Below are 13,864 nucleotides of genomic sequence, written 5' to 3'. Positions count from 1 at the left end.
AATTTAAGATCTGTTATTTTTGTCGTTAAAAATAAAGCTTTGCTTGTTTTTTTTTTAAAAAACTGTCTCCTAAGTTGTTTAGCTGGCTCCTAGATTCAAAGCAAATTTGCCAATCCCTACTGTACTGGTGGAAGAGACTCAGTCAGTGCTAATGGGTTAGGGGGCGCAATACTTGCCTTGCCCTGGGCGCTGACAACCCACGCTACGCCATTGAAGAGATGTTTTCATTTGGAGGCACAATTGATTGGTACCCCCCACATGGGCAGTCTATGCTGGGCCCCGCAAAAGCCTCCATGGGAATTATTAGATAGTTACCCAATTCTAAAAGAAACATGGTCAGATTGGATACTGATGAGAGGCAAATTTTGCTTAGTTACTACGAACTACTCACCATTGACAATTTTACACCCCAATGGAGAATTTCTGGTTAAATTGCAGGGGGTCGTCATTTAATGGTACCTCAGAGCATTCGCTACTAGAATTTCTTTCATGTAATTGGCAAGAGTCCATGAGCTAGTGACATATGGGATATACAATCCTACCAGGAGGGGCAAAGTTTCCCAAACCTCAAAATGCCTATAAATACACCCCTCACCACACCCACAATTCAGTTTTACAAACTTTTCCTCCTATGGAGGTGGTGAAGTAAGCTTGTGCTAGGATTTCTACGTTGATATGCGCTTCTCAGCATTGTTGAAGCCCGATTTCTCTCAGAGTACAGCGAATGTCAGAGGGACGTGAAGGGAGTATCACTTATTTGAATACAATGATTTCCCTAATGGGGTCTATTTCATAGGTTCTCTGTTATCGGTCGTAGAGATTCATCTCCTACCTCCCTTTTCAGATCGACGATATACTCTCAATTTACCATTACCTCTACTAATAACTGTTTTAGTACTGGTTTGACTGTCTGCTATATGTGGATGGGTGTCTTTTGGTAAGTATGTTTTTTATTACTTAAGACACCTCAGCTATGGTTTGGCACTTTATGCATTTATATAAAGTTCTAAATATATGTATTGTACTTATATTTGCCATGAGTCAGGTTCATGAATTTCCTTCAGCAGACTGTCAGTTTCATATTTGGGGAATTTAAGCATTTTAAGAAATGTATTTCTTACCTGGGGTTTAGTCTTTTTTTCAATTGACTACTTTTTGCTATTGCGGGTATTAGGCCCGCGGGTGCGTAAAATGCTAAACTTTATTGCGTCATTCTTGGCGCGGAAATATTTTTGGCGCGAAAAAATACGTTTGACGCAACTTTGTCATTTCCGGTGTCATACGTGACGTCGAGACCTTTCACACGGCGGCGTCATTAGTGACGCGAGTGTGTCATTTCCGGTTATTTTTACGTTACGTTGTGCGACATACTTGGGGCCAAATTTTTTTCATTATTTCAATACCCCATTGATGTTTGCCTCTTGCTTTTTTCTCTTTCAGAGGCCTATGCTTTTGCATTTTTTCCCATTCCTGAAACTGTCATACAAGGAAATAGGTAATTTTGCTTTATATGTTGTTTTTTCTCTTACATTGAGCAAGATGTCCCAATCGGATCCTGTCTCAGAAGTTTCTGCTGGAACATTGCTGCCTGACATCGGGTCTACCAAAGCTAAGTGCATTTGTTGTAAAAGTGTAGAAATTATTCCACCAAATGTCATTTGTAATAGTTGTCATGATAAACTTTTACATGCAGATAGTGTTTCCATCAGTAATAGTGCATTGCCAGATGCAGTTCCTTCAACTTCTAATGTACATAATATACCTGTAAATTTTAAAGAATTTGTTTCTAATTCTATTCTGAAGGCTTTGTCTGCATTTCCACCTTCTAATAAATGTAAAAGGTCTTTTAAAACTTCTCATTTAGCTGATGAAATTTCAAATGACCAGCAACATAATAATTTATCCTCTTCTGATGAGGATCTATCTGATTCAGAAGATCCTTCCTCAGACATTGACACTGACAAATCTACTTATTTATTAAAATAGAGTATATGCGTTCTTTATTAAAAGAAGTGTTAATTATTTTGGATATTGAGGTAACCAGTCCTATTGACGTTCAGTCTAATAAACGTTTAAATGCTGTTTTTAAACCTCCTGTGGTTTCCCCACGGGTTTTTCCTATTCCTGAGGCTATTTCTGATATGATTTCTAGGGAATGGAATAAGCCAGGTACTTCTTTTATTCCTTCTTCAAGGTTTAAAAAATTGTATCCTTTACCAGCAAAATCTAAAGAGTTTTGGGAAAAAATCCCCAAAGTTGATGGGGCTATTTCTACTCTTGCTAAACGTACCACTATTCCTATGGAAGATAGTACTTCCTTTACGGATCCTTTAGATAGGAAGCTTGAATCTTATCTAAGGAAGGCCTATTTATATTCAGGTCATCTTCTCAGACCTGCTATTTCTTTGGCTGATGTTGCGGTTGCCTCAACTTTTTGGTTGGAGAATTTAGCGCAACGAGAATTGGATCCTGACATATCTAGCATTACTCGCTTACTGCAACATGCTAATCATTTTATTTGTGATGCCATTTTTGATATTATCAAAATTGATGTTAGATCCATGTCTTTAGCTGTATTAGCTAGAAGAGCTTTGTGGCTTAAATCTTGGAATGCTGATATGACATCTAAATCTAGATTACTATCTCTTTCTTTCCAAGGTAATAATTTATTTGGTTCTCAGTTGGATTCTATTATTTCAACTATCACTGGAGGAAAAGGAGTTTTTCTGCCTCAGGATAAAAAAACCTAAGGGTAAATCTAAGGCTTCTAACCGTTTTCGTTCCTTTCGTCAGAATAAGGAACAAAAACTCAATCCTCCTCCCAAGGAATCTGCTTCCAATTGGAAGCCTTCCTCAAATTGGAATAAATCCAAGCCATTTAGGAAACCAAAGTCTGCCCCTAAGTCCGCATGAAGGTGCGGCCCTCATTCCAGCTCAGCTGGTAGGGGGCAGATTAAGGTTTTTCAAGGATTTTTGGATAAAATCTGTCCAAAATCATTGGATTCAGAGCATTGTCTCTCAAGGGTATTGAATAGGATTCGAAGTAAGACCTCCTGTGAGAAGTTTTTTTCTCTCACGCATCCCTGTAAATCCAGTAAAAGCTCAGGCTTTTCTGAAGTGTGTTTCAGACCTGGAGTCTTCAGGGGTAATCATGCCAGTTCCTCTTCAGGAACAAGGTTTGGGGTTTTATTCAAACCTATTCATTGTACCAAAGAAAGAAAATTTATTCAGACCAGTTCTGGATCTGAAAATTTTGAATCATTATGTAAGAGTACCAACTTTCAAGATGGTAACTATAAGGACTATTCTGCCTTTTGTTCAGCAAGGACATTATATGTCCACAATAGACTTGCAGGATGCATACCTTCATATTCCGACTCATCCAGAACACTATCAGTTTCTGAGATTCTCTTTTCTAGACAAGCATTACCAATTTGTTGCTCTTCCATTTGGCCTAGCAACAGCTCCAATGATCTTTTCAAAGGTTCTGGGTGCCCTATTATCTGTAATCAGAGAACAGGGTATTGCGGTGTTTCCTTATTTGGACGATATCTTGGTACTAGCTCAGTCTTTACATACTGCAGAATCTCACATGAATCAACTAGTGTTGTTTCTTCAGAAACATGGTTGGAGGATCAATTTACCAAAAAGTTTCTTGATTCCTCAGACAAGGGTCACCTTTTTAGGCTTCCAGATAGATTCAGTGTCCATGACGCTGTCTCTAACAGACAAGAGTACAGCAAAAAAAAATAATAATTGTCTTTTAAAACTATCTGAATAAATTGTTAGTGTTTTTAAAATGTAAACATGAGTTAGACTGCAATGGTGATATAGTTGATAGAGAAAAAAAGTTATAGGTACTATGTTAATTTTATGGGGCATATTTAACAATGTGCACATCGCTGCCCATCGATAAATACTGACAGCATACGCTGGCCGCTAGCAGGGGGTGTCAATCAACCCGATCATATTCGATCGGGTTGATTTCTGTCCGCCGCCTCAGAGGAGGTGAACAAGTTATGGAGCAGCGGACTTTAGAAGGCTCGCCGGAAACAAGGGGCCTCAAGCAATAATAAATAGTCACAAATCTAAATTATGGCAAAGCAAACCATATATTTACAGAATACCTGCTGGTAATGCCCTTTCATGTGCATCTATTTTGCTTAGTGGTAATCATTTAAAAAATAAATAAATCAAAAATTAAAAAAATAATAATTTGGAGTACCATTTGTAGAATCATCTACATATGCTGTTTTTCAGAAAAAAATATATTTTTAAGGCAAAGAAGACAGAAAAAAAAACCAGTTGAAACACTGAGATCGGTGTCCAGCTACCCTCTATAGAGAACCTTCAGCATAAGCGATGCCTGCAAAGGGCGCACTGTATCATTGGAGATTCTTCCCATCCCAGCCATGGACTATTTGTTCCCTTGCCATCTGGGAGGCGGTGCAGGAGCCTGAATAGCAAGAGAGTCAGGCTAAGGAATAGTTTTTTCCCCAGAGCTGTTGTTTTGCTGAATACAAATACTTAATGCCGATTTTTGTTAAATTTTTATCATGTCTCTTTTTTTTAGATTATCCTATTTTTTAACCCTTTGAGTGCCAAGCACTTTCCCACCTGGGTGCTAAGAGGTTTTAATGTTTTTTTTTATTTGTTTTTTTTTAAACATTTTTATTTTAACTTTTTTATTATCTTTTTCAGACCCCTTTCCAATGGTGGGTCTTGGGGGTCTGTAGCTGCTTAGATGCCTGAGATACAGGCTTCTAAGCAGCATGCCCCCTGCTCCTATACTTAACATTGTTAAGTATAAATAAAGTTGCGCGGTGACGTCATCACGTTATTGCGCGTGACGTCACCACGCAAAACGGGAAGCCCCGGCGATGCCTGTCACTATGCAGGCACGATCGCTGGGGTAGGAGCGGGTGGGAGCCCCCAGGTCTCCCTCAAGGTGGGAGAGTGCTAGTGACGGCTCTGAGCCGTCATTAGCACCAGAGTGGGAAACTCTGTGATGGCTCAGAGCCGTCATTAGCACTCAAAGGGTTAAACTGCAGGCTATTTCGGATTACAATTGCTGTTTATCACCTTTATTTATTCATTTGTATTATCATCTGTGCTCATCACATGGATTGTATTATGCACATATCCATATCACATTGATAATTTGTATTATATAGTTCTTTTATATAAGTGACTGCTGTCTAATACTGATTTGCACCATGCACTTTTCTATACCAAATCGATAACTTGTATCACATTCACATCCTTTTCTTGGTGTGTCTCATATATTCTTCTTGTACAACTGACTTGCTGTTTGATACTGATTTGCACTATGCACTTTTAAAATCACATTAATAATTTGTATTATATTGTTACATTTTCTTCTGTGTCTTACACATTCTTTTTAATACAACTGACTGCTGCTTGATACCGATTTGCACTATGCACTCTTACTATATATTCTCGGAATTTTGCACGTTATATTATGTGTATTTAACATCTAAGTTATTCCATTTTTATAATTATTTATAGCTACTATTGTATTTTGCACCTTATACTATCTATTTGCAATGTCTGGGTTATATGTTTTAATACATTTCGTTGCCCTGTTTTTCTACTTGTGCAATGACAATAAAAGGAATCTAACCTAATCTGAAACCACTCTGCTTATTAGGTGATGGGCAGTGTGATAGCCTAGGGTTTTATTTCCCCATAGGAATCAATGGGGCTGCGTTACTGAGTTATACGCTGCTTTTTTTGCAGGTGTTAGACTTTTTTTCAGCCGGCTTTCCGCGTTGATTCCTATGGGGAAATCGTGCATGAGCACGTTACACCAGCTCACCGCGGACTTAAGCAGCGCTGGTATTGAAGTGAGATTTGGAGCTAAATTTTGCTCTACGCTCACTTCTTGTCTTTTAACGCCAGGTTTGTAAAAACTTGTAATAGCAGTGCTGCAGGTAAGTGAGCGGTGAGAGAAAACTGCTCGTTAGCACTGCACAGCTCATAACGCAAAACTCGTAATGTAGCCGATAATAAACAATGGACTTAATATATTTTATATTGCTACAGACTGTCATGTGGCTATAAGAAAGATTATAAGAGAAGAATATAGGTCTATTTCACACCAATTCGATATATGGCATTATGCGAAAAGTTTGACCAAATTAAATATGTCACTAGCCGCAAGAAAACATAATAAGGATTAATTTCCTTGGGTACCTGCAATAAACATTTTTAGTTTTGTACTGCATATTGCAAAGGTGATGGTGTACTTCTCAAGGAAATGTGGACATCAATCCTGCATCACATGACAAACTGTCATACGTGGGAGAAGAGAAAATATCTAAACTTTTGACAGAGGAATAAATTGCTGACCGTGTATGGATTAAGAGAGGCGATTACCTTTCCAATGGTGGGTCTTGGGGGTCTGTAGCTGCTTAGATGCCTGAGATACAGGCTTCTAAGCAGCATGTCCCCTGCTCCTATACTTAACATTGTTAAGTATAAATAAAGTTGCACGGTGACGTCATCACGCTATTGTGCGTGACTTCACCACGCAAAACGGGAAGCCCCAACGATGCCTGTCACTATGCAGGCACGATCGCCGGGGTAGGAGCGGGTGGGAGCCCCCAGATCTCCCTCAAGGTGGGAGAGTGCTAGTGACGGCTCTGAGCCGTCATTAGCACCAGAGTGGGAAACTCTGTGACGGCTCAGAGCCGTCATTAGCACTCAAAGGGTTAAACTGCAGGCTATCTCAGATTACAATTGCTGTTTATCACCTTTATTTATTCATTTGTATTATCATCTGTGCTCATCACATGGATTGTATTATGCACATATCCATATCACATTGATAATTTGTATTATATAGTTCTTTTATATAAGTGACTGCTGTCTAATACTGATTTGCACCATGCACTTTTCTATACCAAATCGATAACTTGTATCACATTCACATCCTTTTCTTGGTGTGTCTCATATATTCTTCTTGTACAACTGACTTGCTGTTTGATACTGATTTGCACTATGCACTTTTAAAATCACATTGATAATTTGTATTATATTGTTACATTTTCTTCTGTGTCTTACACATTCTTTTTAATACAACTGACTGCTGCTTGATACCGATTTGCACTATGCACTCTTACTATATATTCTCGGAATTTTGCACGTTATATTATGTGTATTTAACATCTAAGTTATTCCATTTTTATAATTATTTATAGCTACTATTGTATTTTGCACCTTATACTATCTATTTGCAATGTCTGGGTTATATGTTTTAATACATTTCGTTGCCCTGTTTTTCTACTTGTGCAATGACAATAAAAGGAATCTAACCTAATCTGAAACCACTCTGCTTATTATGTGATGGGCAGTGTGATAGCCTAGGGTTTTATTTCCCCATAGGAATCAATGGGGCTGCGTTACTGAGTTATACGCTGCTTTTTTGCAGGTGTTAGACTTTTTTTCAGCCGGCTTTCCGCGTTGATTCCTATGGGGAAATTGTGCATGAGCACGTTACACCAGCTCACCGCTGACTTAAGCAGCGCTGGTATTGAAGTGAGATTTGGAGCTAAATTTTGCTCTACGCTCACTTCTTGTCTTTTAACGCCGGGTTTGTAAAAACTCGTAATACCAGTGCTGCAGGTAAGTGAGCGGTGAGAGAAAACTGCTCGTTAGCACTGCACAGCTCATAACACAAAACTCGTAATGTAGCCGATAATAAACAATGGACTTAATATACTTTATATTGCTACAGACCGTCATGTGGCTATAAGAAAGATTATAAGAGAAGAATATAGGTCTATTTCATACCAATTCGATATATGGCATTATGCGAAAAGTTTGACCAAATTAAATATGTCAGTAGCCGCAAGAAAACATAATAAGGATTAATTTCCTTGGGTACCTGCAATAAACATTTTTGGTTTTGTACTGCATATTGCAAAGGTGATGGTGTACTTCTCAAGGAAATGTGGACATCAATCCTGCATCACATGACAAACTGTCATACGTGGGAGAAGAGAAAATATCTAAACTTTTGACAGAGGAAGAAATTGTTGACCGTGTATGGATTAAGAGAGGCGATTACCTTTCCAATGGTGACTAAGTATATAAGTGACTGCTGTCTAATACTGATTTGCACCATGCACTTTTCTATACCAAATCGATAACTTGTATCACATTCACATCCTTTTCTTGGTGTGTCTCATATATTCTTCTTGTACAACTGACTTGCTGTTTGATACTGATTTGCACTATGCACTTTTAAAATCACATTGATAATTTGTATTATATTGTTACATTTTCTTCTGTGTCTTACACATTCTTTTTAATACAACTGACTGCTGCTTGATACCGATTTGCACTATGCACTCTTACTATATATTCTCAGAATTTTGCACGTTATATTATGTGTATTTAACATCTAACTTATTCCATTTTTATAATTATTTATAGCTACTATTGTATTTTGCACCTTATACTATCTATTTGCAATGTCTGGGTTAGATGTTTTAATACATTTCGTTACCCTGTTTTTCTACTTGTGCAATGACAATAAAAGGAATCTAATCTAATCTGAAACCACTCTGCTTATTAGGTGATGGGCAGTGTGATAGCCTAGGGTTTTCGGCTAAATATCCGAATGGAGTTTGATGCCCCTGTTTCTGCACAAGTCTTCAGGCTCGCCGGAAACAGCAGCTATGAAGCAGCGGTCTTAAGGCCGCTGCTCCATAACTGGTACGCCTGCTCTGAGGCTGCAGACATCATTCCGCCCGATCCTATACAATGGGGCTGATTGACACCCCCTGCCAGCGGCCGATTGGCCACGAATCTGCAGGGGGCAGCATTGCACAATTAGTTCACAAGAACTGCTTGTGCAATGATAATTGCCGACAGCGTAGACTTCCACACTACCCAGGTCACAGAAACTACTTTTTCAGTGGCCATGGAGAAAAAAGGCTTCTGAAGATGCATAACTAACATACGGCTAGATTATGAGTTGTGTGTTAGGTTAAAAAAGCAGAGTTAACAGGTCCTAACGCTGCTTTTTTACGCCCGCTGGTATTACGAGTCTTGAAGGTTTAGGGTCACCGCACACTTTTTTGGCCTTACTGCAAAACGACTTACTTAAACTTCGTAAAGTCTTTTTTCTATGGGACTTCCATAGCGCTGATATTACGAGTCTGTCCTGGGAGGCCAAAAAGTGAGCGGTACACCCTACCCCGTCAAGAGTCGTACCGCATTTAAAAGTCAGTAGTTATGAGTTTTACACTACAACGTTGTAGCATAAAACTCCTAACTAAAGTGCTAAAAAGTACACTAACACCCACAAACTACCTATTAACCCCTAAACCGAGGCCCTCCCGCATCGCAAACACTAAAATAAAATTCTTAACCCCTAATCTGCCGCTCCGGACACCGCCGCAAACTACATTATATTTATGAACCCATAATCTGCTGCCCCCAACATCACCGACACCTACATTATATTTATTAACCCCTAATCTGCCGCCCCCAATGTTGCCGCAACCTACCTACACTTATTAACCCTAATCTGCTGCCCCCAACATCGCCGACACTATAATAAACATATTAACCCCTAAACCGCCACACTCCTGCCTCGCAAACACTAGTTAAATATTATTAACCCCTAATCTGCCGTCCCTAACATTGCCGCCACCTACCTACACCTATTAACCCCTAATCTGCCGCCCCCAATGTCGCTGACACTATATTAAATGTATTAACCCTAACCCTAACACCCCCTAACTTAAATATAATTTAAATAAATCTAAATAAAATTACTATAATTAACTAAATAATTCCTATTTAAAACTAAATATTTACCTATAAAATAAACCCTGAGCTAGCTACAATATAACTAATAATTACATTGTATCTAGCTTAGGGTTTATTTTTATTTTACAGGCAAGTTTGTATTTATTTTAACTAGGTAGAATAGTTATTAAATAGTTATTAACTACCTAGCTAAAATAAATACAAAAGTACCTGTAAAACAAAACCTAACCTAAGTTACAATACCGGACTTTACAGGTACAGGTCCGGTATTCATATAAGTGTAAGGTTAGAGGTGTTTAGACTCGGGGTTCATGTTAGGGTGTTAGGTGTAAACATAAATTTTATTTCCCCATAGGAATCAATGGGGCTGCATTACTGAGTTATACGCTGCTTTTTTGCAGGTGTTAGACTTTTTTTCAGCCGGCTTTCCGCGTTGATTCCTATGGGGAAATCGTGCATGAGCACGTTACACCAGCTCACCGCTGACTTAAGCAGCGCTGGTATCAAAGTGAGATTTGGAGCTAAATTTTGCTCTACGCTCACTTTTACGGGTTTGTAAAAACTCGTAATACCAGCGCTGCAGGTAAGTGAGTGGTGAGAGAACACTGCTCGTTAGCATTGCACAGCTCATAACGCAAAACTCGTAATGTAGCCGATAATAAACAATGGACTTAATATACTTTATATTGCTACAGACCGTCATGTGGCTATAAGAAAGATTATAAGAGAAGAATATAGGTCTATTTCACACCAATTCGATATATGGCATTATGCGAAAAGTTTGACCAAATTAAATATGTCAGTAGCCGCAAGAAAACATAAGGACTAATTTCCTTGGGTACCTGCAATAAACATTTTTGGTTTTGTACTGCATATTGCAAAGGTGATGGTGTACTTCTCAAGGAAATGTGGACATCAATCCTGCATCACATGACAAACTGTCATACGTGGGAGAAGAGAAAATATCTAAACTTTTGACAGAGGAAGAAATTGCTGACCGTGTATGGATTAAGAGAGGAACCAATACATATACCAACCTGTGCATGGTTATCAAAAACAATCAGATTATCAAGGATCTACATCACTTGAAGGAATTTTGTCACACTTGAAATCTGGAGGTATTTAACAGTAAGGTATTAAATGTGTTCACTTTAGAATAGTTGCCATGGAGGCAAGAAATAGTATCAAGTAGTAGTCATCAAGTGTGAACTCTCTGTTCACCAATATATCTATATTCCTTGATAAATTACTCCAGACCGAAATAACAAAAATGACTTCCTGCATTAGAGATACTAATGACTTATTGCAAAAAATTAAAGATATGCATCTCCCTTCATCCAAATATGTATGATTCATGTTAGATGTTAAAAGTCTATATACTTCCATACAACATGAGACAGGCATTGCTATTATAAAATAACTGTTTACAGTAGAATGTGGATATTTTAGATTTCAGGTTGAATTTGTTGAAGATTTGTTAAGATTGCTCTTATACTGGACCTATTTTCTGTTCCAAGATGACTGTTTATCCAAGTGATATATTGAAGAATTATTTATATATGAGAATATGCTATTTAAAGAATGTGGCACCACCTGATGGTGCTACATAGATGATGTCTTTGTCATATGGTGGGAGATCCCTAACTAATTTTGTGCCAGAACTTAAGTTAATACCTCAGTTAAAGGTTTAGAGTTTTCCCTTATTTATGGTGAGGAATTTGTGGAATTCTTAGATACAAGAATTCTCAAAACAAACACAGGTTTGGATTTGGATTTGTATACCAATAAAACAGATAAAAACACATTTCTTCCCTATAGTAGTTTTCATCCTAAGGGATTTGTTGAGTCTTTGCAACAAAGTACAAAGAGAGTAAAAAGAATAGTTTATGAACCGCCCCTCCTGCAAACACAATTTAAAGAGATGGAACAAAAATGTATTAATAGAGCATATCCCCCTTACTTAATACAGAAACTGGGATCTCAAAGTCAATCTGGGATCTCAAAGTTAATCTCAAAATCAATCAATAAACATTGGCATATACTTAGGGACTGTAATGGTGGTATAGAGAGGCCTTCCAAGAACAACCAATGATGGCCTTTAGAAGAGTCAAAAATGGTGGTATAGAGAGGCCTTTCAAGAACAACCAATGATGGCCTTTAGAAGAGTCAAAAATCTGATAGGCCAGTTATTGAAAGCAGATGTAGGTCCAAGTAGATGTATACAATAAAAAATATTTGATGAAAAAGCGGTTGGGATGTTATCCCTGTATGGGTTCTATAAGCTGTCATTCTATGATCAATCATCCAAGAAAAGGGTGCAAATATAAAATTCAAAACTTATTTACATGTGAATCAACTCATGTAATATATATATGATTAATTCTCCCTGTTCTTAGCCAACATAGATCTAATATAAGATGCAGAGACAATCAGGTACCATTATCCTTTCATTTCATTAAGAAAGGTCATCAAATTAGGCGTGTTATAGATCCAATCTAACCTCTTAGATGGGGGGGGGTGAGAGAAACATTAATCAAAGAAAGGGAACTTTTTGGGATACATGAACTAGATATGCTGGTACCAAAAGGTCTTAACAGGGATTTTGACTGTTCTGTTTTCATCTAATTGGGCATTCATTTTCATTCTACGTAAAAGGAATTTAATTTAAGGAGAGACATTTCCTTTGGGTTTATAGTTAGCATTCCTTAATTGTTTAAAATTAATTCAAATGTGTAGTAAAATAATGCAGAATAAAATAGTTTTGTATACATAGACAAAATACAAGAAAATGCCTTTGAGCTGTTGAAGGCTTGTGGTGAAAAATTGCCTTTAATAAATTTAAACAATTAGTACATACTATGACCATTAGATGGCAATGTTACATTATAAACTAGTAAAATAATGACAAGTGGAATTCTGTGTTTTTAAATGTATGATGCTCTGTAATATAAATAGAAGCAAGCAGCTTCAACCAATTTATGCATGATTAATGGCTGAAAGGCCCAAAACGTTGCATGTATTTTAACTTGTCTAAATATTTTAAGGTAAAGGTGCTGTGGACACTTGATACTTGTATGGAAATACTTTTTGCTAATCAGTTATTTAATGTTTTATCATATGAGAAATACAATTGTTGAAGGAAAACATGAATTATATTTGATGCACAATAATCTTAGTTCATTCTGAGTGAGATTACAAGTTGTGCTGTACGGCTATACCTCTGAAAAATTGGCTTTTGCGTGTGTAATAGTCACCTACTGGGTATTACAAGTTGCGTGGTATAGCTAGGCTTACCATAATTTTTAGAGATGAAACTGGGACCACTTGGCACGGTGCCAGTGGGGGTGTGGTCAGGGGTGTGGCCAAGGGGCGGGGCATTTGTCGACCAGAACTAATTTTCCATGCACAATTATATTACTACATTTTTTTGCAGCACAATTGTATTACCATCCATAATTAATGATGATGACCCCAGCAGCACAATTATATTACCATCCATAATTAATGATTATGACCCCAGCAGCACAATTATATTACCATAATTAATGATGATGACCCCAGCAGCACAATTATATTACCATAATTAATGATGATGACCTCAGCAGCACAATTACCATAATTAATAATGATGACCCCAGCAGCACAATTATATTACCATAATAATGATGATGACCCCAGCAGCACAATTATATTACTATAATTAATGATGATGACACCAGCAGCACAATTATATTACCATAATTAATGATGATGACCCCGGCAACACAATATATTACCATAATTAACGATCATGAGCACAGCAGCACAATAATTGTGCTGCTGGGGTTACTCATCATCATTAATTATAATTGTGCTGCTGGGGTCATCATAATTAATTATGTTAATTTAATTGTGCTGCTGGGGGTCAACATCATCATTAAATTAATTAATGTTATTAATTATGTTAATTTAATTGTGCTGCTGAGGTCATCATCATTAATTATGTTAATATAATTGTGCTGCTGGGGTCATCCATCATCATCATCATTAATTTAATGATGAGTTGACCCCAGCAGCACAA

This window comes from Bombina bombina, chromosome 5 (genome assembly GCF_027579735.1).
Source record: "Bombina bombina isolate aBomBom1 chromosome 5, aBomBom1.pri, whole genome shotgun sequence".
NCBI classification, from domain to species: Eukaryota; Metazoa; Chordata; class Amphibia; order Anura; family Bombinatoridae; genus Bombina; species Bombina bombina.
The sequence above is the reverse complement of the archived record's forward strand: the minus strand, read 5'-3'. Positions refer to the sequence as shown.